Source organism: Saimiri boliviensis, chromosome X (assembly GCF_048565385.1).
Source record: "Saimiri boliviensis isolate mSaiBol1 chromosome X, mSaiBol1.pri, whole genome shotgun sequence".
Classification (NCBI taxonomy): domain Eukaryota; kingdom Metazoa; phylum Chordata; class Mammalia; order Primates; family Cebidae; genus Saimiri; species Saimiri boliviensis.
The window spans coordinates 2,737,898-2,760,986 of record NC_133470.1 but is presented as its reverse complement, the minus strand read 5'-3'; the positions used below and the strand labels follow the sequence as shown (position 1 = coordinate 2,760,986).

Below are 23,089 nucleotides of genomic sequence, written 5' to 3'. Positions count from 1 at the left end.
GAGTAACTGGGATCATAGGCGTGTGCCACCACGCCAAGCTAATTTTTATATTTTTAGTAGAGCCAGGGTTTCACTGTGTTGGCCAAGATGGTCTCGGTCTCTTGACCTCCTGATCTGCCCACCTCGGGTCTAATGTATGATTTAGGGCAGTTTGAGGGCCAGGCATTTCTTTGTACTGAGCCTTTCAGCTTCCCTGTGTGTGAAGGAAACAGTTGGGAATAAATCAGTCTTCAATGGATAGGACAGTCATCTTTGTCCCTGGAAGGCATCACCGACTGATCACAGCAGTTTGTTTTCCTGAGTCAAGAGGCAACTTCCCCTCTATGTAGGATGCTACATTTAGTGTAGTGTGCTTTTCCATATCTACTGGAATCATCACGCATGATCAGTCAGGTTTAATGTAAAAGGTGTGATAGAAATGGATGCAGATACTCTTGCAAACTGAGTTGAGGCCTCTCTCTTTGCATCTTGTGCTGGCCTCAGTGACTATCTTCTTGAATAAAATGTTCTGGGAGTAAGGCACTAGGACTTCCACGGCTGGATCATAAGAAGCTGTTAAGCTTCCATTTAGGGCACTTAAAGTACTGACTCTTGGGACATTCTCTCTTGGAACCTGCATCTCATGTTGCAAAGTGTTCAAGCCCCGAGAGGCTGTGCATGGTGCTCCCATCAGTAGCTTTAGCTTCACTCCCAGTTGGCGACCAGCAGTACCACCATGTGCGTGAACCATTGTGGACATCCCATCTCATTGAGCACTCCTATCCCTTCCTATCCCTTAGCTAACTCAGGAGATCTCAAAAGAGAACTCCTCGGCTAAGCCCAGTCAACTCAGAGAATCATGAGAGATCCTCATAAAAGGTTGTTTGAAGTCACAGATTATGGGCATGTTTGTTACACAGCATTAGCTAACTAGAGCAAGCACTGAAACCAGAAGTGAGGTTCTATTTCAATAGAAACCTACAGTATATGTTGTTGGCTTTGGGGCCATGTGGTATATGGAAGCTGGATCCTCCATAGGGCAAGACTAAGGCCTTCAAGAACAAGGGAAGAAAATTGGAGGCTGGAGAAATAGAATGGATAAAGAGAACTCTTTGTATGACTGACTCACAGCCTTACAGGAAGAGAAGTAACTTTTAGCACTGTGCAACTGCATGCAAACTGGATTTTGTCCTTTATAATAGAAAGATGGCATCTCAAAGAACATATTTGTCATGAGTATTTCCTAATAAGCATAATACATAACATAAAGTTCACAGGTGTATGTTATATATAATCTTAGTATAGTATAATTTCCATTAGATAGCAGAAAGTCAAGGATATTTACAATAATATATTCCTTTAAAATTTCTTTTGGTTACACCTCAGTGTAAATTGTTAACAGCATTTTTATTTTCTATTATACCCCGTGGCTTTTCTATTGTTTGAGTCATATTAAATCTATTTTTCAGCATAAATTTTGCAACATACATTTCCACAGGAAAGAACAAATTATGAAACACACAGTTTGTATACGTCTTTCCTTTAAAAGTTTTCTAGTTTTTCTTCTTTTCTGTTACTATGCATATGTCTTTTTATTCTTTGGTTCAATCCATTCCCACCTACTCTTGAACATTTTTTGGAAAGTTGGCAAGGACCCTTTAAATTCTTTTCAGTCTCTATCTGCCTAACATACATTTAGGTTCTGTACGTATTTATATCATTTCCTACTTAAATATACATATTTCCATTTTTGTACTCATGCTATTCTGCAAGCGTCTGCATTTTAAGGATGAGACATATATTTAAAAAGGGCATCTATGCCTTCTTTCACAATATTTTTTTTGAAATGTGTATTACTTGGATATTTGAAATTTTGTATTCACAAACATACACATACACACATGTGTACATAGTATACATCTCACAGAAATTCCATCCATGTCAGGAAAACAACAGCTCTGTCAGAAATGTCTTTACATCCACATAATATATCTTATTTTCTTGCATAAAGCACAGATCCTCTGTGACCAATATCAACTTATCCTCAGGGTCTAACTGACTTGAAACTACTTTTGTTTCTCTGAAGAATTTCAGAATTTACTTTTTTTTCCTGAAAATTTCATGAACTTGCATGTATTTTATACCTCAGACCTTGAACACTATGGACAAATTCGTTTATCCCTATTAAATTTTTAATTCTAAACAAAATACCTGAGTCCACTTTCCCCCCAAATTTCCTGACCTTGCATGCATTTTGAACTGCAGACTTGAAAACACTCTGCAAAAATTCCTTTATCCCTATGAATCTTTAATCCTAAACAAAATACCTGTATCAACGCTGGCAAAGTTGCAGAGACAAGGAAATCCTGATACACTGTTGGTGGCAGTGTAAATTGTTGATTCAGCCATTGTGTAAAGCAGTTTGGCCATTCCTTAGAAAGCTAAAAGCAGAACTACCATTCGACCTAGCAATCCCATTACTGGGTATATACTCAAAGGATTATAAGTTGTTCTGTCATAAAGACATATTCATGCATATGTAGTTTGCAGCACTATTCACAGTAGCAAATACACACAATCAACTTAAATGTCCCCAATGGTAGACTGGATAAAGAAATTTTGCTACATATACACAATGGAATACTATGCAGCCGTAAAAAAGAACAGGATCACGTCCTTTGCAGGAACGTGGATAGAGCTCGAGGCCATTATCCTTAACCAACTAACTCAGGAACAAAGAATCAAACACCGCATGTTCTCTCTTATAAGTGGGAGCTGAAGATGAGAACACATGGACACATAATAGGGAACAACAGACACTGGGGCCTGCCAGAGGGTGGAGCGTGGGAGAGGGTGATGATCAGGAAAAATAACTATTGAGTACTAGGCTTAGTACCTGGATCATGAAATAATCTGTACAGCAAACCCCCATAACACTAGTTTACCTGTATAACAAACCTGCACATACAGCCCTGAATCTAAAATAACCTAAAATAAACGTTGTAAAAAATGCCAGTATCCACTAGTTTTATGGACGGTCTTTCTGAGTTTCACCTCAGAGAAACACTCCTAAGATTCGGGTTATGACTATTTTCACTTCTTTTTTTTGAGACGGAGTCTCGCCCTGTCATCAAGGCTGGAGTGTAATGGTGCTATCTCGGCTCACTGCAACCTCCGCCTCCCTGGTTCAAACAAGTCTCTCAGCCTCACGAGTTACACTGTTTCTTTACTGATAGCTCTCTCTCTCTCTGTGTGTGTGTGTGTGTGTGTGTGTGTGTGTGTGTGTGTGTGTCTTAGCCCCCGTTTCCTATGTGTTATACTTGATTTTTAAATAAACTATAGGAGCTCTACATACTAATTTGATTATCTACATACAGTGGTGCCATATTCTCTTGTATTTCCTTTAGGATTTGTGCAAAGACTCTACAAAATATTTGAGTTGTGTAATGATATTATGCAATATGGACAATAAAGGATAAGTAAATTTTGGAAAAATCAGTTAAAAGAAGTATAATAGATACATAGATGTCTAATTGTTTCCATTCTCAAGTATGGACGTTTTTGCAAAGACGCATGCTTTTTACTTCAGGTGACATTTGTCAATGTCTGGAAAAATTTTTGGTTGCCACAGCTAGATTATAGGGGTGGGTACTATTTGCATCTAGAGGCCAGAGGCACAGGATGGCCTCCCATGACAAAGAATCCTCCATCTACATGTGTCAATATTGATGAAGTTGAGCAACTCAGATCTAGAGTAGTATTGATGAGCACAAAGTATAGCTTGAAGCCTCTTTTTCCATGTGGCTGTGATAGATTTTTTAAATGATCATTGGAAGAAATAAGCCCTTGGTTCTATGGAAGTCATGAGGAATATTCTGCCCATGTGCTTGTGCAACCCTGGCTTGGAGCAGAGAGGTGGATATCATGCTGGTGGCTTCCTAGAATCACGGGGTTTTGTACACATTATTTCATCACCCAGTTATTGAGCCAAGTACTCATTAGTTATTTTTTTTGATCCTCTCCCTCCCCCAACCTTTCACCTTCAATTAGGCCCCAGTGTGTGTTGTTCCCCTCGATGTGTCCATGTGTTTTCATCATGTAGCTTCCGTTTATAAGAGAGGGCACACAGTATTTGGTTTTCTGAGCTGGAGGCCATTATCCTTAGAATCTTCTGTGTTAAAAACAACAGGGCACCTCCTGAATTTTCTGGGAATCCTTGTTTCCTGATTCCAGGCAAGCGCCATGCCTGTGAAATCGTGTATTTATGTATATCCTGTTGGATTTTAATGTGAAATACCTTTTTATTGTGCCAAGTTCGCTTACAAATGTGATCCTGCCAGGCTGACCAACAAGGCATTCAGTCAGCCTACTTTCTTCTGCCGGGACCTTTCACAGGATGAATCATATGTCACTTTTCTTTTCAGAAGCATAAGCCATTTTATTTTGTTCTAGGAGTTTGAATCACACCATACATCTGTTTTAGTGCTGTTTTCAGTAAGTTCACTATCAGTGCTTCCTGAGTGTGGTTTCTCGTATGGGTACTCACTGACCTGTGCCATCCATCTTTTCTTCCTATAAAGCCTTTACTGCTGTACTTGGCTTCCTGCAGAACCTCCACACTTTTTATGAGCTCCCATTTTTCTCTCTTCCTGGTATTTATCATCACTCATTGTGACTCTCGCATATTGAATGGTGAAAAGAGATCCCTGGTGGTTACACTACAACAAGATAAATGCATTTATACTTTTCTTAATTCTTACTAGTGTTTTTATTATTTCCTTTTAGTAGACACTATTTTCAAAGGCTTTATAGCATTGGGTATGTGTTCCACTTTTTTTCTCATTTTATCCTCTGCAACAGTTTTGTGATGAAGGTATTATTATTAACCTCGTAGTTTATATGACAAAATATAGTTTCATAACTTGCCAGGATTTATTAGCCATTATTTGATAAAACTAGGGATCTAAATTCTGTCCTTTAGCTCCAAATGGATTGTTTTTTCCATCCTATTTGCTATTATCTTATCAAAAATAATGACAAATTAGAGCTCAAATAGTATTTTTGTTTTGGATGATTACTTCTTTCAGACCAGAGGTGTTTCCAAGTTTCGAATAGTTCATTAATTTCAATTTCTTCTCCTTTTTTTTTTTTTCTTGAGACATAGTCTTCATGTTCCTTTGCCCAGGCTGAAGTGCAGTGACACCATCATAGCAAACTGCAGCCTTGGCCTCCTAGGCTCATACAGTCTTCCTGTCTTGGCCTCGCAGAGTGCTGGGAATACAGGTGTGTGTCACCATGCTAGACTACTTTTTATTTTTGTTTTGTTTTTTTTTAGAGACAGTCTTGCTCTATTTCCCATGCTTGTCTCGAACTCCTGCGCTTGAACAATCCTCCCTCCTTGACCTCCCAAAGTGCTCAGGTTACAGGCGTGAGCCACCAAGCCTGGCCTTAATTTGGGTATCTTCTAATTGATGTGGACTTTTATGCCCTATTCATTTGTGTTTTGAAGCGAACTGATTCTGAATGTCAGCTGCAGGGTGCTGCTTAGCGTTGGGGGTGGCTAGGAAGATATGCAAGTTTCTTAGAGCATAAAGCGGCTCACTGCTCACAGGAGACAGTGTGTGACTCTTTCGAGGGTTTTAGAATACTACTCTCTGTGAGTTTTGTAAGAAGTTAGGGAAGCCTCCCACCCCTGGTGGGACTGGCAGCAACTTTTTGCATTATAACACAACAGACATTCATGTCCATGCCAGGTGATCTGAGCTACCCTTATTCATTCCAGATCCAGGGTTGTTGAGGCAAAAGGGTGTCCTCAAGACAGATGGGTCTGTTTATTGAACTTCTGGGTTATTTCCATCATGTACAGAAGATATAGAATCATGCATTTATAAACTTTGTGCTTGAAGATGGCACCCACAGTTACATTTTCCTCCCAGACCTTCCTGACCTATTTCAGTTCTTAAAGATGTTGTCTGGGGATTCCTAGTTAGGCATAGAGTAACAAGGCAGTTCTATCCTTAAATGATTATGGCAAGCTGCAGCATGCCTGTTATCCATCCTCAGTTAATGTGGATATTTTACTAGAAGGTCACAGTGACATAGGAAGAAATGGTCACTCTGTATTCAAGTTATCTCTTTAATGTGGAAGGCAAGTTTACCACCCTGTGGGTACTGAGCGTCTCAGACTTCATGTAATTATATTTTTGAGCATTTTCTACAAATCCTTATTTCTCCAAATCCCATCCTTTGGAACCTCAAGTTTATCCAGGGGACTCACATTGCCTGCATGTCCTTGTATGCATTTATTATTCCTGTAACACATCATCCCACCTGTAGTGGCTTAAAACAAACACATTTATTATCTCAGCTTTCTTAAGCTCTGAAGTCTAAGTATCTCGGATGGTTTCTCTTCATCACCTCCCAAAACTGAATTCAGTATGTTGGCAGCAGGGCTGTGTTTCTTCCTCCAGACTCGAGCGATGCATCCACTTCCAGGAACATTTGGGTTGTTGACTACATCCAGTTCCATGGGGTTGAGGTTACTGTTTCCTCACAGGCTATTGGCTGAGGGTAAATTTTGGCTTCTTGAGTACTGCAGCAATCCTTGACTCCTGGCCTCCTTCTTCCCACTTCAAAGCCAGCAGTGGCAGCTTCTAATGCTCTGAATCTCTCCGACTTCCTTTTCTACGTCTTCTCTTGTTTCTCATGTTGCATGGATTATTGGGACTGATTGTTCCACCATTTTCTTGCTTTTCAATGTCATGCAATTACAATGGACCCGACTGGATATTCCAGGATAACCAGCTTAACATCAGCTGCCTAGTAACCTTAATTGTATCTGCAAAGACAATTCACAACAGTACCTAAGATTCACGTTTGATTTAATAACCAGGGGAATAAGAATCTTGGATGGACGCCTTTATAATTCTGCTTATCACATTCCCATCTATAAACTAATCTTAAGGTTGGTGAACAGACCCCTTACAGCTGGCTTTGAGTACCCAGAACACTGGCTTCCCATCTTTACTCAGCCAGTGGGCTCCTCCAGGAAAAGCCCAATCAAGGAAGGTATCACCATTATTCTCATGCCTTCCCTCTCCCCTCCCCCTCTCCTTTCCTTTCCTTTTCTTTCATTTTGAGACAGAGTCTTGCTCTGTCTCCCAAGCAGGAGTGCAGTGGCACGATCTCAGCCCACTGCAACCTCTGCCTCAACCTCCTGAGTAGCTGGGATTGCAGGAGCATGCCACCACTCCCGGCTAATTTTTCCATTTTTAATAGAGACAAGGTTTTGCCATGTTGACCAGGCTGGTCTCCTAACCTCAGGTGATTTGCTCACCTCAGCCTCCCAAAGTGCTGGGATTACAGATGTGAACCACCATGCCCAGCCTGTCATGCCCTTTCCAAGTCCAAATAATAATCCTGAGATGGTAGTGCACATAGTTACGGACAATTAGTTAACCACTCCTTTCTGATGTGGCTGGTCCCCACTGCAAATAATTTGTCTATTTATACTTTTACTTTTTTTTTAATTTATTTATTTTCTTGAAACAGGGTCTTCCTCTGTCACCCAGGCTCGAGTGCAGTGGTGCAATCATAGCTCACTGCCGCCTTGACCTCCCAGGCTCAAGTGATCCACCTGCCTCAGCCTCCCAAGTGGCTGGGACTTATAGGTGCATGCCACCTTGCATGGGTCATATTTAAATTTTTTGTTGACACAGGATGTTGCTGTGTTGCCCATGCTGGTCTTAAACTGTTAGGCTCAAGCAGTTCTCCCACCTCGGCCTCCCAAACTGCTGGCATGAACAGGTGTGAGCCACCCTGCCTGGCTTATTTGTTCTTTTCAATTTGTAGAAACCATTTTATCCCTTCACCTTGTACATTACGAGTTTCCTTTTTCTTAACATCCTGCTCCCTGAAATCAACCCACTCTACTTGTATAGTGGTTGTTATTTTAATATTCCTAATTAAGATGATACAGTTTTCATTTTACCTTATAGGGACAGGGAGCAAGTGCTCTTGAATTCCAGTCTGGTGTTCTCGATTCCTTTGGGTAATCACAGGTTAACTTTATTCCTTCATCAGTTTTCTGCAGTCAGGCAAAGGTGCATTCATTTTCATAAATCAGCCATTCGGCAATATTTGAATTTGTAATCATTTTGCAATCACATCAAAGAACAAGGGAAGACTTTGGGAGATTGTGCTCTTTTTTGGAAGTCTGTTCTTAGCTACAAAGTTGCAATGACATTTTTCTAGTTCTTTGCCCCAGATGTCTGAACTGTTAATGTTTACAATGCTTCCTTGCTGAAATTCAGAGTCAGCACCTCATTTTATCCTATTTGTATTCCAACTTACTTTATTCAAAGTGATTTTACAACCTGAGGTAGCTCATAGGAAGAGTTCAGTTGTCAAAAGCCATCTGACCCCTGGAAGTTTTCTGGTGTTTGTTTTTCCTTGAATTAATTTGCAGGTTTAAATTCTTGCTTAGGCCACTCTAAGATTTTACCTGTTATTTGTTAGGAAATATTCCTTAGAACATGAAGCAGTCTGTCTTTCAACACCACACACACACACACACACAGCTAGCATAAGATCCAGAACAGCATTTTATCTTTTGTTTGTTTGTTTGTTTGTTTGTTTGGATGGGGCGGCTCTCAGGCTAGAGTGCAGTGGTGCCCTCATAGCTCACTGCAGCCTCAACCTCCAGAACACAAGTGATCCTCCAGCTTCAGTTTCCCAGGTAGCTGGGACTGGAGGCACACACCATCACATCCAGCTAATTTAATTTTTAAAAAACTTTTTTTGTGGAGACGAGGTTTCACAATGTTGTTTTTGGCTAGTCTTGAATTCCTGCACTCAAGTGATTCTTCTGCCTCAGCCTCTCAAAGTGCTGGGATTACAGGCATGAGACACCACACCCAGCCCTAACGTTTTATCCTTTTCCTCACTGTGAGATTTCCATTGACTTATGCTATCTCAGGAAGACATTTCAAGCCATAACCTGGCTTTGGTGATTTATTATTCCAGCTCTTCATGTTTTAACAGCTCCTCTGCTACCATGATAGATTATAATAGAGTGATAAAAGAAAGGCATTTTAAAGTAATTTATGAATGTGGATCCCATTGTGCTCAGCTAAAAAAAGTTGTTTGTTTTTTTCCCTAGAGAATAGAACCAAACAGTGTTCACTATGTTACATATTCCTTCTAGTGTATTGAACATTAATGGGATATTTTTGCAGCATCAAATCTTCATAAAGATGTAATTCTACTATTTCCCCCCATTTACTAGCAGCACAGTAGCTATTAGGTGATTTTACTAAAGGCAACAAAATTAGTTTCTTGTAACATAGTGTATTGAAGACACACTCCAAGGCTCAGTTTGCTTCGACTATTTAGCTCTCCAAAATTCTCTCTTAAATTGCAGCTTAATTAATAGACTAAAACACAAATTTTAAGTAAAATGTAGTTATAAGATATGAAGTGCTTTTTAAATCTGCTAGTGGTTGAAGGTATAGCATACATTTAAAATAAAGTTATAGGCACTGATTTGATCCTTGAAAATAATGGCTTTATTTCAATAAGCCAGTATGATAAATGAATTTTTTTTTTCTTAATGAAATGAAGTTCCTAGTACTGGATAAAAAATGCATGAGAAACAAGGTATCCCAGCATATTTAATATTGCAACAGTGTGATCTCAGTAGCCTTGCAGGTGGCTGAGCTGAGGCACTAAATGTGATGAGATGACATTTTGTATTTTTCCACACATTCCTGCCCATTCTCAGGTGAGCATGAGCTCTCATCATTATTTAAATGCTATCTTACCTTGGCAAGACATTTAGGTCCAGAAAAGAGTTTAAAAAATTAACATCTACGCAGAAAGAACTTCCAGGTAGTTAAAAATAGGGCAGCTTGCAGATACACCATATCCTAAAGAGTAGTGTTGCTAAGTAAACCACATTATTATAGGTGTTTCTGCCTGACATTTTTCTTTTTTTTTCTTCTTGTGTTATTTTAATTCTGGAACATAACTGGGAATTGAGAATACTACATGGGACGCTTATCTTTTTTCTTTATTATAACTGAAAATCATAATTAGAACGATGCTTGAAAAAGGGAAAGCTTAATATCTTACACATATTTTTATAAGACAGAAATAATTCTGAACCATCAAATAATTCAGCTTAGACTGGGAAGGGTTAGTAGAACATTTTTCGAGCAGAAGAAGAATCAGGGAATGCACACTTTATAATATAGTAATTCAGCCAATTTATTTGATGGAATTCAAATGTCATGTCTTCTTTTAGCTAAGAGTGTGCATTAGTCCTAACCCTAAAGCAGACCACTTGGAGCCACAGAGATCTGTGTGTACATCTGTGTCTGTGTGTGTGTTTGCCCCATCTGAGTGATCTGATTTTTCACCATCTCTCTATTTTGCACTCCCCAATTTAAGTATTTAGATATTTATTATATTAAATATTTTTGCACTCTCCCTCCCTCCACATGCAGTGTTTTACAAATTTCCTGTCACACCGTTCTGCTCCTGCACCCCCAGAGCTCTGTGGCAGAGGTACTCCTTTCTGTTCCCTTCTCCACGCAGATGGAATTTCTATTGGGAACCATTTTCAATCTATATGTTTCCCATTCATAGAAGTGGTTAAATCTGTGACATGCATCCATCCTCATCCTGTAGTGTCTCTACATGGGTGGATTGAATAATGGAAAACCAAGCTTCAACATCAGTGGTGTGAAGTACACACACACACATGCACACACGCACACACACACACACACACACACACACACACACACACAATCTCTGTAGTTCACAGTGATATTGTCTAGGGTTAATGTTAATGTGAACTCTTAGAGATCATGCATCAGAATTCCTTTGAGTACATTGGTTAGATTACTATATCATAAAGCATCCATTCTCTAATATCTTTTGTGCTACAAATATTCCTGTGCCATGTTGAAGCTTATAATCATTAATTACTGATATCTTTCAACAATTATGTCTACTAAAATATGCATAGATTATTAAGTTTTCCCTTCTCCATGTGTGTTTCTGATTATGATTCTCTATCATAAAGATGAAAGTGATAAGCATCCCATGTAGTGTTCTAACTCTAAACCAAATACTGACCCTAAACAGAAATTGAATCCTTTAAATTAACCCATGGCCTTTGACCATTGCTTCTTGACCATTGAGGTGACCCATGACCCTGAACAGAAAATGAGAATTTGGACCCAAATTTGAACCCAAACTCGAACTAGTGACTTGATATGAGACCTAATCCTACCCAACCTTGAAAAAGAATCCAAATCTGAACTCAAAAGGAAGGCCAGCCCAACACGTAATCTAACTTTAATGTAAACCTTTGAATTTACGCTTGACTTTGCCAGTAACCCTTGACTCTTGACCCCTGATCTGAACTCTGAAGTCATCCACCAAATTCATGGCCTTTGATTCTAATCCCGACCTTTGATCATTGTCCCTAATAATGAATGTAATCCCTTGAACATAACACTGAACTTTGCTCCTATCCTGACATTCAGTTAGTGATCTAATCATGCCCCAACCTGAACTTGAACCCAAATCCTAATACAAACCTTCATTCATACCTGAAACCTATCCTAACCCTTGACCTTTGATCAGTATTTTGCTCCTTGACTCCTGACTGTGAGATCCCAGCCTGGGCTAAAATCCATACACACACTCAAAATCTTTTTTGATCTGAATCGTTACCTGAATCTGAACTTGAACCCAAACCCTGACCCTACTCAATTACAAATCTGAATAAAAAAGCTATCCCTATTCTGAACTTGGGGATTTGAGTTTCTCAGTCCTGTAGGGTAGATGTGGGGTTTGCAGCCCTGCAGCCACTACGGATACCACAGACTTGAACAAACTCTCCAATGTATTTTGGGGAAAAAAAATGCAACAGAGAACGAGATGTTGAAACTTTCCTTCATAATCTCTGTTTATACAAACTTCAAGGTGAAATACATGTCGTTAGACTTGTGATATTTTCAGCCACATAATTGTATTATATTGAGATAATATGGGTTTCTCTACCCCTGAAAATGCATTCATCCAACCAATGGTTACCTGTACCAGCAGTGCACCAGGGACCATTTTAGGCTCCTGGAAGCAGCTGTAAGCAAAAGCAACCCAGATCTCTGCCTCTGGAATTACTGCCTATGGAATTGGCATCCTCATAATGAAAGTAAATAAAGAAATAATCTGGACTCAAATCTGAACTTTAGTGGCTCTGGAATTCCAACCCCCTGTCCAAACATGTCTGCGAATTACTTGCAGAGGATGGATGAGGACTCAGGTTAGTATGGTTATATTTGGTGCCAGTTTTACCTATTGTCCTTTGTGGATGATTTGTTTTCCACCTCACATACCAACATGAAAGACTGGGCCACTTGTTAATTCAGAAATCTACTCAAGGTTAGGCACAGCGGCTCATGCCTGTAATCCCAGAACTTTGGGAGGTCAAAGTGGGAGGATTGCGTGAGCCCAGGAGTTCAAGACCAGCCTAGCCAACATGGTTAAACGCTGTCTCTACAAGAAATACAAAAAAATTAGCTGGGTATGGTACCACCTGCCTGTAGTCCCAGCTACTCAGCAGGCTGAGGCTAGAGAATCCCTGATCCCAGGAGTTTGAGGCTTCAGTGAGCTATGATCGTGCCACTGCATTCCAACCTGCACAACAGAGTGAGACCATGCTTTAAAACAAAAAATCATTCAACTATGTGTAGAAGAGTGTGTGTGTGTGTAGGGGGCGGGGGGGGGGTCGTTTATTAGATTTAACTGAGGATTTGAGGAGAAACTGGGGGCATTTTATCATATGGGATACAATGGAAAAATAAACCTTTTAAATCAAACATCTATCCCTTTTGCTGACTACCTTTTGTCTATCGTAACATGAAATTTTCTTCCGGATGCTTCAACTCTCAACTCCCCTGATCAGCTAGAAAAGATCCACCATCTCTTCTTGTTTATGGATTTCACCCTTTGCCACTCATGATTTAACAAATAATTCTCTGAAAAGCAGTTCTCTTTTGAAGATGAATTTTGCTTCTCTGTGTTAAAATAATGTGTGCTGCTGTTAAAATAGTTTTGCATACACAAGGGAACTCCTTTAGAAGCTTTATTGCATCTCTTAGCTGTGCTTGCAATTTGAATAATTACTATGTACCAATTCCAGTAACATAGCCAATACATCAGAACTCTCAGGGGAGGTAGCCGGGAAGTTTCTTGCAAAACAACCCCCACGTGTTCATTCCTCTCTGGAAACCACCAGTAAAATGTGTAATCAGTAATAAATTCTCCAGACAGGGCAACTGAGAATGGTAGAGCATTAGTTTTAAAAACCATTTTAATAAAATGCCTTTATAAATATTGAGACTTAATTATTTAGATTAATTTGTTCCAGTTAATGAAAGATCTCTTAGCACAAGACTGGGAAGAATTAGAACATGTATAATTTTCTTTATTCCAGATAAACAATTATTTTAATATCTATCTGGTACTTGACCACAAATTTAAATTGCTGGTTTTCATAGGATTAGAAAATTTAAGCTTAATGACCACTCCCATTGTTAAACTGCTGGATTTGACCTAGAATTACTGCAAGGATATATCATTTTTTTATACCTCAAGTTGTTTTGTGCAGTTCTACTTCCAACTTCCATAGACAATTTTAATCTTTTATTTTTGTTTTTCTTATTAGATAATGTTTCATAATATGGATGTGAATAATTAAATGAACATCTTTCTGTGCACAACCTGAATTAAAATTAGAACATGATGAAGATTTTTTTATTCCTCTCAATTCCCCTTTTATAAATTGTATTTCTTTGAATCTATCCTAAGGGTAACCACTTTTGTGAATCTCATTCATTATTTCCTTCGTTTACTAAATTTTTTTTCTACAAAATTGTTACTACCAGGATAACCCAAAGAATATATTATATGGTCTGCTTTTGATCTTTTATACATGGGATCATCCTGTGGTCGTCTTTACTTGGCATTTCCTTTCTCATTGAGTAGTATTTTTTTTTTTTTTTATTTTAACCATGAAGATACTTGGAGCTATAGTTTATTCATGTTCACTGATACATGGAACCCCATCCAATGGTTATACCACAAGATATTTAATTCTTTCAGAAGTTGGATATTTGAATTGACCTTATGTAAAGTGTTTAACTATTAGCATTCTGTGAGTGTCTCTTCTTGAAAAAAATATGCAAAAGTTTTTCCACCTAGAAATATATTTACCGGACTGCATTTTATTTGCATATTTGGATATACACTCTCAGGTTGAAAACTCTTGAAGAGGTTGGACTGTTTCATTTACCCGAGAACAGTATCAGAGTTTCCTGTCCTCCTTACATTCACTGCATTGAATCCAAAATTGAATAGAAATGAAGTTGGCTGTCTATGATTTGTTCTGTCTTTAGACAAAAGGCTTTTAATGTTTTATCATTATGTATAATGTTTGGAGTAAGATATAAATAAACTACCATTTTCAGATAAAGAAATGTTTATTTCTTTCCATAATTTGATAAAATAAAATCATAAATTGGTTCAGGACATTTTTCTTTGTCTTTTAAGATTATCCCTGTTTTGTGTTTAATTTTTTCATGTAGTAAATTAAACAATTTAACTTTCTAATATTAAGCTTAGTTTGATATTCAATATATTCTTTATACTGTTTTTGTGTTTGCCATTAGGTATTAATCATGTTTTTTTTTTTTGTACTGTCTCTGTACAAAATCTGATAGGCTGTAATTTTTCTTTGTTGAGATTTTCTAGTTTTAGCATCCACAAATAGTAGTTGTGTAGAAAGAGTAAATGAACATTTATTTCTGCTCTCTTGGAGAGTTTGTATAAAAGCACAAATTATTCACTCATTTTAGGTGGTAGACTTGCCTTTCAGTCCACCTCGGACAGATGATTTCTTTGATGTACTTAAAACCATCCTTTATTTCCTTCTTGACTTGTGAACTTTATTACATATTAATTTTTTGTATATATGAGTAAAAGCATGTTTGTATGTTTGCACATGTATGTTATGACTCTATTATATTCCCTTTGTGCATTTGTCTGTTTACTGTATACATTTTGTTAAATTTGTCATAACAAATTATGAGAAATTTAGCAGCATACAAGAATAGCCATTTATTACATCAGGGTTCTGTATGTCAGAAATCCTGCTGCAGTGGAGCCTACCTTAGTCCTGTTCATAGGGTCTCCCATGGCTGAAATCAAGAGATTGGCAGGGTTGCATTCCTTTCTGGAGACTGCAGGGATGAATCTGTTATAACATGCAGATTTTAAAAATCTAACTATTTGCACTATCTTCTGATTTTACCACATTAGATTCATAGGGTGAATTCCTATCGTTTTGATCATTTGAGTCTGATGGAAGCTTCCTTCCTGTCCTACAACATCGTGAGATTCTTACAGGTTTTCTTACATGCTTTAAATAAGGGGTTTTCTCTGTTTTATATGAAGTTTGACCTAATACTTTCAGCATATATGTATTATATTTGAGGCACATTCTGGGGCCCATCGCCCACAATTTGTATTCTGTAGTTATAGGGGAGAGCATGAGGATTTGTGCATCTACCTGCCTCCACCAAGAAGGGTCCCTGCTGATTTATGGACATACCGTAAGTGCTACTGCACAGAAGCATCAGATGTCATGAGAATAGTGTGTTGTTATCTACATTTCTTATTGTTGGTCAACTGCCAGTTACTCTTTTCAAAAAATATGTATCTGTCCTAGATAGGGCTAATTAATTTATCACAGCCTATAACTACAGAAAGAAGCCACCCCATATTTTGGGGTGGTATGCCCTATCAAGAACTACTTAATGAGCATACCACCCCAAGATATGGCACCTTAGCCTTTGAGAAAATAGCAGAAACAGGAAGGTTCTCTCTGACCTTCACCCCATCCTTTTTCCCTAAAGCCAGGTCATAATACCCTCCTATGAGAGATGACTCTCTGTACCAAGAGGAATAGAACATTCTTATCTCTAAAGACAAAAGGACACGGAGGAGAATCTGAACACACAGACCTTGCTACGTTCTACCCAGTTTATTCCCATTAGATCATATACATTTTTCCTTCAATCATCCTTTCCCATGACTGTCCACTCTTTATCAAGCGTAAGCATCTACACATAAAAATACACAGGGTTCCCTGTTTCTTTGGGTCTTCATTGCCTTGTGAAGGCTCCTGTGTCATTTAAAACTGTTATTAATGAAGTGCACTGTTTGCTCTGCTTAATGTGTCTTTTGTCATAGGGGCCTTATCCATGAAACTAAGATAGGAAGGAAAGATATTTCTTTTCCCTTATATTACTCAACAATATTCTAGTTATACATATCAGCTTAAGCAAAATCTTATTGAATATCAAAATAGCAAGTGTAAAATATGTGTGTGTGCACGTGTATGCATGCACATATATATATATATATATATATATATATATACAGACACACACACACACACTACATTGTAGGTGTGTATATATATGTATGTATATATACACAGATATATTTTATAAGATGCACATACACATATACATCTTTTTTTGTGAGACATAGCCTTGCTCTGTCAGCCATGTTGGACTGCAGTGGCACAGTCTGGGTTCATTGAAACCTCTGCCTCCTGGGTTCAAGTGATTCTCTTGTCTCAGCCTCTGGATTAGCTGGGATTACAGGTGTACACCACCATGCCCGGGTAATTTTTGTAATTTTTTAGTAGAGACAGCGTTTCTTTTTTCTTTTTTTCCTTTTTTTTTAAACAGAATCTCACTCCGTCACCAGGCGCCAGGCTGGAGTGCAGTGGTGCGACCTTGGCTCACTGCAACCTCCGCCTCCCGGGTTCAAGCAATTCTCCTGCCTCAGCCTCCCGAGTAGCTGGAACTACACGCGTACGTCACCACACCCAGCTAATTTTTTTGTACTTTAGTAGAGACGGGGTTTCACCATGTTGGTCAGGCTGGTCTCGATCTCTTGACCTCATGATCCGCCCTCCTCGGCCTCCCAAAGTGCTGGGCTTACAAGCATGAGGCAACATGCCCTGACTACACATATACATCTTGTAAAATATATGTAGCGAAGTCTATTTAAAAATATTTACTAGTTTATTAAATCTTACGTAGATTTTTTTTCAAAATGGACAAGCTTCTGTCTTTCCAACAAGCTTCACAAATAATAATCACTGCATTTTTCTACAACAGATTAATCAGCAGATCACCTAAAACCAAAATGGGTCTTTCTCTGGGCACGGTGGTGCAAGTTTGTAGTCCCGGCTACTCAGGAGACTGAGGCAGGAACATCATTGAGCCCAGGAATTCAAGATCAACTTGGGCAACATAGCAAGACACCATCTCTTAAGAAAAATTAAAAAATAAAAAAATAAGTCTTTCTCTAACTGTATGACAGGGCTAAGGTGATTTGATAGGAAAGAGGAATTAAATTTCAATGTAGCAAGCTCTGTCCATATGATATCTTTGCTGATGGATGGAAGGGTACCAAGGGGCTTTCGTGAAGCTCAGTGACAGCATTTTCACACGGAAGTCACTGCAGCAGGAAGTACGCTACACATTCTTGGTAAATAATATATGACTGCACTATCAATGAGTAACATTTCAAAAGCTCTGCTATTTATTGTCTATTGAAAGATAAATGAATCCAGCAAGTAAACTGTCTAAAATATTTGTACACTGTTAAAAAATTTAAACAACTCTATCATACTATAAATCTCCTTCCCCTCTACTGGAAAAGACTTCAAGCTGAGATAATCCCCCTCCTCGTCATACGATTGCTTGGAAGAGAGTTGTCCCTGAGGCCACCTGTCAACCTGAGAGGACTTTTATTCATTTATTCAGTATCTATGTAATGAAAGCATAAGAGACATACTATGAATATAAGAACACAGAGTTCAAAGGACTATTCTGATTGAGCAGAAGGAAGATATTAAACAAATATTAGATGAACAAAGATTGTGTGTATGGCTTTGAAAGACAAGGCTAGGATCTTTGTTTATATAATACAACCATTTTGGTTTTTTTTGTTTTTTGTTTTTGTTTTGTTTTTTTGAGATAGAGTTTCACTCTGTCACCCAGGCTGGAGTGCAGTGACATGATCGCAGCTCACTGCAACCTCCATCTCCCAGTTCCAGTAATTCTCTGACTCAGCCTCCCAAGTCCAGCTGTTCTCCACCTCAGCCTCCCGAGTAGCCTGGACTATAGGCGCGTGCCACCCCGCCCAGCTGTTTTTCGTATTTTTTAGTAGAGATGGGGTTTCACCATCTTGGCCAGACTGCTCTTGAACTCCTGACCTCATGATTCACCCGCCTTGGCCTCCCAAAGTCTGGGATTACAGATGTGAGCCACTGCACCCAGCCATAACACAGCTATTAAACCTTCCTGAGCAAAATACATTTTAATTGAGACTTCGCATAATGGTAAAACACCAAGTGTGGGAATTCTGAAGAGTTTAGACTCAGAGGGAAAAACTGGCAGGCAGCGATTTAAAGTGGATACAGATTTTTGCCCTGGAATTGCAGATGGGTGTGAGAATGAAAAGAAAGTAATGGATGTGACAACCGATTTAAACACTAAAAATCATTGTGCCCGAAATGTTAACCAAATACTGGGATTTCTACAAAGAGGGCCATGGTAAAAATGTGAATTCAACTGTTTTAACCTGTGTAGCTGGATACATCCTTTTGATATTAACACAGGAAATAAGAAAAGAGACCAGTTTGAATGAAAAAAAGATGTTTAGCTCAATATCCCGCACACTGAGCTTTAGGCTCCAGTAAGACATCTGAGTGGAGGAAGACTTAGTCAAGCATGGGAGAAGTTAGAAATGAAACCCATGTAAAACCCTTCAGATTATAGGCAGGAATCATTACCAGCTGTCGGTAGACTCACACCAGGGATGTGAGTTCTAATGCCTGTGCAGATGCATGGTGGATGGAGTGTCTTTTTGAAGAACTGGTTTTAGCACTGCAAGAACTAATGTAAATTCTCTTCTACGTGCATTCATGTTCCCCCTGGTGCTTTTATGAGGACATAGTCAAGAATAGTATTGAACCGCTTATACCATCCATCTGTTAGAAGAACCTATAATACAGAAATATTTGCTTTGGGCTGAACTCCAAACATAATACTTAATGATTTATCTTCAAGTTTGTTGACACATTCTACATCCCCACATACAATTTGTTCCCAGTCATTTCCCAGATACGCTGCAGAAAGTACAATTGATCAAATGCTGGCTGTAAGGATTCGAGAATAGTTCTGCATTTTTGTTCCTTCCTGAAACTATTCCAAGGCCATAAAACGCCTTTTTTGTGTGTGAACTGTCTTTCTGTATTCCATTTCAGATGATACCCTATTTCCTTTAAATACAGTCTTTTATAATTTTCTAATTTTCTGATTGCCAAAACAATATATCTTTATTGCTCTAAATTTACAATATCAAAGAGCATACAGAAGAAAAATCTTTTAACAAAAGAAAACCATTGTTGATAATTTCATTTACATACATACATACATATGTATATCCTCCTGGCACTTTGGGGACAGCAGTAGGGGGCAAACCTTGAGATAGATAGATAGATAGATAGATAGATAGATAGATAGAGATATGTTAGAGCTATAGAGATACAGTCTCTCAATAGATAGAGAATATATATTCTCTATAGACATGATTAGGAAACAGTCTATATCTAAGAACATAAATGTGTGTGTCTGTGTGTGTGTGTGTGTGTGTGTGTATTTTCTCTAGAGATAGAATATATCTCTCGGCGGGCGGGGGGAGAGACAGACAGACAGACAGACATATGCTTGTGTATGTATATGTATAAAACAAAGAAACAATAAAAACACAAAGGGCCAAATGCCAACGAGAAGAAACTCTGCCCAGCTACAGTGGGACAATTAGAACATCTGTAAGAATAATATGTATACTGGATTTAAAATGATAAACACAAAAAAGTGCATGCATTCATCATGACACCCAGAATAAAATTCACTGGTTATGTTACTAGGCCACGATCACATTTTTCTGAATCTGGTTCAATAAAAGAATCATGCTTTTTCCCCACTTTTCATATATATACTGAATTCCACAGTAACTAAAAAATTGATGATTACAAATAAAATTCCAGATAATATATGCAGAAAGAATAATACTATCAGAAAATCGTTATTTTGTGAAACCCCAAATTAAGTAAATATATTAATCCGTCCTCACATTGCTATAAGGAACTGCTGGACATTAGGTAATTTATAAAGGAAAGAGGTTTAATTGACTTGCAGTTCCGCATGGCTGGGGAGGACTTAGGAAAGTTACAGTCATGGCAGAAAGGGAAGAAAACATGTCTTTCTTCACATGCTGGTGGCAGGAAAGAGAAATAAGTGCCCAGTGAAGAGGGAAGTCCCTTGAAAAACCATCAGATTTTGTGAAATCTAACTCACTACCGTGAGAACAGGATGGGGGAAATTGCCCCTATTATTCAATTATCTCCACCTGGTCCCTTCCACCACATTCAGCAATGGAACTACAATTCAAGATTGGATTTGGGTGGGGACACAGCCAAACCATATCAATAAGAGATCTAGGAAATTATCTCTTATGATTTGAAAAACTTAGTAGTTTTTAATCCATATATAAATGGTGGGATTCATTACCACCTGAATGCAATTATCAACCACTCTTAAGATGATTAAAAATAGCACTAGCAGGTATCATGTAAGTCCTTATTAAATTCAATATAAAGTACAGAGAAGTTCCTAGTTGCCTTATTTCATATAAAGGGCACCATAACGTTAATCAAACCTATAAACTAAATACTAGTTTACAGGAGGAAGAAAAACAAGACCTGATTAGGAAACTTTCTGTTGGTTCTACAACATGGAGTGTTCTTCAGTAGTAATGTTCAAAGTGTGTCTCACAAAGCAGCAACTTGTTAGAAATTCAAAATTTGGGATCCTATACCTGGGAGGAGGCTTCCTGAATCTAAAATTTGGGGTATGGGTTGCAGCCTATTATTTCTTTCCTAAAGCCCACCGGTGATGTTTATGCTTGATAAAGTTTGATGGGATAGTTCATTGATTTCCATAAGAAATTAACAATGTAAGAAAACGAGAAGAATTTTGTTATGGAAAAGAGGGTGTCATTGTTTTCATTTGCCTTCCCTTTAAATGTGTGCATCACAAAATTAATTTTCATTAAAAGTATTCAGCTGTATATATGTATTTGCAATACATGTGCCTATACCCGAACCCCAAAACAGCTAATTAAGAATCTCTGCCACTGGGACACAGGCATCAGTAAGTGTTTAGTGTGGATGTTGAAGGTAGAAAGAATATATTTTCACCAAGTTTATGAGGTGGGCAGTTTAGGGCTAGGAGAAGAAGGTAATAAAAGAACTTAGGTGATAAGCAGCTGTCTACTTGCAAAACAACTTATTATTAATGAATTGGGACTTTAAAAAATATTTTTATTTCCATAGGTTTTGGGGGAACAAGTAGTATTTGCTTACATGAGTAAGTTCTTTAGTGCTGATTTGTGAGATTTTAGTGCACCCATTACCCAAGCACTATCCACTGAACCCAAATTGTAGTCTTTTATCCTTCACCCCCTTCCCACCCCTTTCCCCCTGAGTCCCCAGACTCCATTGTGTCATTCTTATGTCTTTGCATCCTCATAGCTCAGCTCCCACTTATGAATGAGGACAGTAGATGTTTGGTTTTCCATTCCTGAATTACTTCACTTTGAATAATAGTCTGAAATCCCATTCAGGTAGTTATGAATGCCACTAATTCATTCCTTTTTATGACTGAGTACTATTCCATTGTGTATACATGTACCACAGTTTCTTTATCCACTCATTGATTGATGGGCATTTGGGTTGGTTCCACATTGTGACCCAATGCTTTTAAAATAATGTATGTGTTTGGTCATGAACATAAGCTAGGACACTAGAAAAAGTGTTTGCTGAAAGCCATTTTAGATTCAGGAACACAAAGGAAATGAGGTAATGTGTGAAAAGAACTTTAGAATTTTTAAGACATTTTGCATAAAGATGTTAGGTGCTTTTTGAAGTTTCTATTTAAATGTGGTGGTAAATTAGAGGTTTTTTTTTTTTCACTTTGTGTTTGCCTTGAAAGCATTTAGAAGTATAAGAATATGTAATTTCATTTTGTAAAGCACAATGTGTTGAACCTAATGAGATCTTTCTTGGAAACTGAACATTATGCTGGGTTTTGGAGGCATCCCACTGAAATTTAGCCACAATTCCATACTCATCAAATTGCTGTGGACCCAGCTACATCTAGGCTGATCAGAAGTCTTTCCAGAGTGGAGGATTTTTGTAAATTTACAAGTCAATCTTGTAGAATTAGATAAAATGCATTCTGTTTTCCATCATTTCCTGATATTCCCCCACTCTTAATTAAAGGAAACATAATCGGCAATTGATTTACCTAAGTTAATGTAGATTACAAACCAACAACATGATATTGATTTTAAGAGTCTTAAGAGGTTGAGGGCTATTTTGAATGTTTACTCTTGGAGAAATGTGTGTTTAGGTGTCTTGGTCAACAAGATCACTTGTAGGAATGGTTGGTGTGATCACATTGGTCATTAAATGCAGACATCATACATAATGAAACAGATTTAGCTCAGAATACAGGTAACTCGATATACGAACACCATTCAAAGTATTTCCCTAGAAGGCTAGCATTGTGGCTGACATGGTTTAGCTGTGTAGCCACTCAAATTCCATCTTGAATTCCTGTGGGAGGGACCCAATGGGATGTAAGTGAATCATGGGGGTAGGTCCTTCTTGTGCTGTTCTCATGATAGTGAATATGTCTCATGATATCTGTTGGTTTTAAAAAGGGCAGTTTCCCTGCACAAGCTCTCTTCTCTTGTCTGCTGCCATGTGAGACATGCCTTTTACCTTCCACCATGATTCTGAGTCCTCTCCAGACACATGGAATTGTGAGTCCATTAAATCTGTTTCTTTTGTAAATTGCGCAGTTTCAGGCATATCTTTATCAGC

The 23,089-nt window shown here is 38.3% G+C and overlaps 1 protein-coding gene across 4 annotated transcripts in view; it reads left to right on the top strand.

Moving 5' to 3' along the window:
- NLGN4X (neuroligin 4 X-linked) overlaps window positions 1-23,089 on the top strand; it is a 342,980-nt gene that overhangs the window by 288,323 nt on the left and 31,568 nt on the right. The gene's annotated exons all lie outside the window — the stretch shown is intronic.